The following is a 4,043-nucleotide window of genomic DNA, read 5'->3' as shown; positions in this document are numbered from 1 at the left end:
AGAAGCACATTCATGACCATTTGTGAAGGTTTCTGTGTGCTACCTGTGTTGTAACGTTAGCTAAGCTAGCAGCTCAGAGAGGCTAACTCTCCAGTGTCTGTGGTGTCCGAGTGGAGATTGCAGATCTAGCTGAGGGAGTCCACTGTTCATATTTGTAGCACAATATGTAGAATTCAAATATTTGATTAAGAAGTATTGAAAATCTTCTATTTTTAACCAATTCTTGAAAACAGCGAGATTTGGACGTGAATTGATGAACAACACTACTAAATACCCATATACAGAGGTTTAATGATTTGGTTACTCTTTAAAAACCCCATATGGTTACAAGGTCCTCTCCAATCCTCCATCCTTAATGTCTGCTCCTCTACATAAAGACTTCCTTTGTGGGAATGAGTCGCAAACTGCAGAATCCTCCAGTATGGACGTACATACGGATACTGGGCTGAAAATAATGGCCACAGTGTTCTTCATCTCATCATCTGTTATTAAAGACACATTATCTCGCTCTGACTTTTCAGTTCTGACTTTGAGTCGTGTGGGTTTTTTTTTTTTTATTCCCAGGTGTCAGTGGGGTTGCTTCATGGTCGGGCCTCTCACATCATCTGGCCCCCAAATCGCTGGCAGCAAATCAAACCGTCTCTTCCCCCAAACCGAGGACCACTGGACACTGAGGAAGACGATTGATGAAGGATGAGTAATGTCATCTAAACTGAAGTGAGGTGTCAGTTAGCTGCAGTGTTTCAAGGACAAATTCAAACCACACGTTGTATCATTAGTATTTTATCTAAAATGTACATTTGCGGAGGCTCTCCGAGTTCGATTACTGATCATGTAAATTGTTCGACTGTACATTGATTTGTTCATGTTGCCACAGTCCAGTTAACAGGGACTCGAACCTGTGACGTTTGCAGGTTATTTGAGCCACAACCACATTAAGAGCTGAAGTCCTGACCTAGACCTCAAAACAACTAGTTGATTATGATGATTGATTGTTTTTTAAGCAAAAATGCCAAATATTCTCTGTTTCCAGGGTCCTAAATGTGATGATTTGCTGCTGTTCTGTTTTATATTGTTGTGAACTGAATATGTTTTAAACTGTCGATCAAATAAAAGAAGAGATTTCAAGACAGAACCTTGGACTTTGGAAGTTGACATTTTTTCTGACATTTTCAAAACAATTAATTTATTAATTCTACAATTGATAATTAAAATAAGTAAAGTATGTACAAAGGACGTCCCGGAGGGGCTGCGAGCCGATCGCTGTAACGTTAGTTTCAGTTGTTTCTTGATAACTTAAGATCCAGCGTCGAATGATAAATCCTTGCTCTGGTTCAAGTCTGAGTTAAGAAAGCACCATAGATCTAAAAGTGGAATGGTAAAATGTGGCTTCAATGGATAAACAGTCAATGTAGACAGTTCTGGCGACCAACACAACGCTTTAGCAGCACAAGAAGAGACTGTTATAGTACGCCTCGACAGGCGACCGGTGAAACGCAACGTTACCTGAATAAAATGACGGATTTTTGCATCCTCACTGTTTAAAAGAAGCTGAATGAAAGTACTGATCTACAACTGGAGTGGGTGTTTCAGTGACGAGCCACTCCCGTGGTTGTGATAGCAGATTGCTACAACACTCACGTCCATCTTCACAAACCGGAAGCTGATTTTGACCTTTTAAAACGTTTGTAAAAATCTACATACAGACTGAAAAACTGAGCTGTACTCCCGTTTACACTTTGCTATAGCAAAGCCTCTCTTTTGTGTTTCCTCTCAGTACGACCTCCGTGTATGTGACCTGTCAAGTACACTTGAGGACAACAGTGTGAATTCAATTATTTTCCAGTGTGATGGGATAAAACAATGTCTATGTTATTATCTGAAAATCTATTTTTACTGTGCTTTTGTTTGTGTTGCTGGTGTTGTCGCCTGTGAGCAGAGGGCTGCTGATAGTTCACACAGATCCCATGAATATTCCCTTCGTTCTTAAACGATATGAGAGGAGAGATGAGCATTTATCCTCCCACGTCAACCAGGTTATCTGAAGTCTTAATTAGAGAGAAACCACATAAGACAAAACAGCTGACTCCTGCCCAGCTCTCAAACGGCTGAAAAGCTCCGTCTTTTAAGAGACGCGTCGCTGATTTGCATAAATCAAATTGAGGGAGCACTTGTGGTAAATTCAGCCAAATGGAGCTCTCAGATGTAGCTGTTGATTGTGCAATGCTAACAGCTGTGTCACAGCGTAATGGGGCCCTGGAAGGCACAAGTGGGGCTAAATGCAGGTGTACTCAACCCTCCCACTGAGGCAACGCACAACAGCGAGCGCACATCTGCATAATTAATTCATTCTAATGTGATGTGCATTTCTGTACCAATTGAATCTGACATTTAAGGTTTATGGTTTATGTTTGAGGGTTATTAAATTGCAGCCTGCAGAGCAAAATGTCTGTCTTTGCATTGGGAATTAAAGCCTGAGCTGAAAACGCTAGTCAGCTCTGCCTGAGGAATCTCCACTCAGGGTAATAAAGCTTGTATTTGCACATCTTTTGGTACTTTACATCCTGCATTTACTTTATTTACAGAGAGCTGAAAAGACTCATCAGTCTGTGTGTGTGTGTGTGTGTGTCTGTGTGTGTGTGTGTGTGTCTCTAAGCTTCTGTTCTGTTGCCGTGCCAACAAACGCTGCCGGCTGCAGCTGCTAGGATACCGGCGTCGCCGTGGTGAGATATGGCCTTGTTTAGAGGTGCAGGATCACCACGCCGACAGGTAGGAAACCGCATGGCGTGCCGTGCTTCTTCCATCAGTTAACAGACACATGTTTTGTTTGTTGTTGTTTTTTGTTTTCTTCTAATCCAGTTGGCCTTATTGGATTTTATACAACAAAAGACTTCCTGCAAACCATCCTCCACCCAACAGCTACTTTTTAATAAATATGACAGATGAAAGGTTGACTAAATATAGTAAAGGAATTATGGTATTAAAGGAAATTCATTATTACAAAAAAATTACTAATTAATGACTCATACACACATCCACTGGGGGGCACTATTTGTCACTCATTTAAAACATTTTAATGAGATTTTATCGAGTTCTGAATGAACCATCTTTAAAAAACCTGGCATCAGTAGAGTTTTTTGGATTTTTCCATTTAATTAAGATAAGACGACGTTAACAAGGAAGTTAAGGCAAATGTGGTAAATGTGGTTAGCCTAGCACGTAGCATATCTAAGTACAGAAAAGGAGGACGACAGAGGCTTGTTATTGGAGCACAGAGCGAAGAGGGGCGGGACTTAAAAAGAGTCAATCGTAATTTCAGCAAGAGAAATTTAAAGGTGCTTTTAATTATTTCAAATATGAACGAAAATATCAATGGTAAATCAAACACGTTATTCAAACGTTGCTGTAAAGACAGACGCTTAGCGAGCAGGTTAAACTCACCAGATCAGATTTTTATGCATGAGCTACTAATAAGATCTACTAATTCTATCAGAGCAGTAAATCCAGAGATAATAAGAACAACTGCATGTCAATATGACATTCATCCTCAAGGACGATCCACCTCATTCTGTCTTATTGCTGATGCTGCCATTTTACTGTTACTCAATCTCCCTTAAATCACCATTAAACTGACAGCCTAGCCTGCCCCGCATTAGCCCGAAGATACCTCAAAAGCAACATGAGATGCTTGAGTTTCATACAGAGAATGAATCAAACCAATCATCTGGATGTGGAATTTATCCCCATATCAATGTCATGTGGTCATGCATATTGCAAGAGTTTGCCCCGTTACAGCCCTGCACCAGGTTTTTCTGGATCCCTAATGAAATCTCAGAGCCGTCTATGAACACTCCACGGCTCATTTGACTGTTTGATTGCTCCTCTCTCGCGGCGATCTTGACCAGTTTGAAATGCAATTATGCTAATCGGAGCGCCGTGCAGGGTCAGTCCTGTACTTTGGGCCTTTACCTTGCCTGTGAATAGCTGAGCCCTGGAGCCCTGTGGATGAAGGCGTTTCATCCAGCCCTGTAATGGATATTAAA

The 4,043-nt window shown here is 41.1% G+C and overlaps 1 long non-coding RNA gene across 1 annotated transcript in view; it reads left to right on the top strand.

Annotated features, from left to right (window-relative positions):
• Positions 1-1,135, top strand: part of LOC118331024 — a 5,397-nt gene extending 4,262 nt beyond the window's left edge. The window contains exon 2 of the long non-coding RNA XR_004796854.1: positions 565-1,135. This is a non-coding gene — a long non-coding RNA (uncharacterized LOC118331024). The remainder of the gene's footprint in view (positions 1-564) is intronic.
• Positions 1,136-4,043: the final 2,908 nt, after the last annotated feature.

This window comes from Morone saxatilis, unplaced genomic scaffold (genome assembly GCF_004916995.1).
Source record: "Morone saxatilis isolate NCDOM2014 unplaced genomic scaffold, NCSU_SB_2.0 Contig2, whole genome shotgun sequence".
Lineage (NCBI taxonomy): Eukaryota > Metazoa > Chordata > Actinopteri > Moronidae > Morone > Morone saxatilis.
Note: the sequence above shows the minus strand (reverse complement) of the source record. Positions and strands in the feature narration are given on the sequence as shown.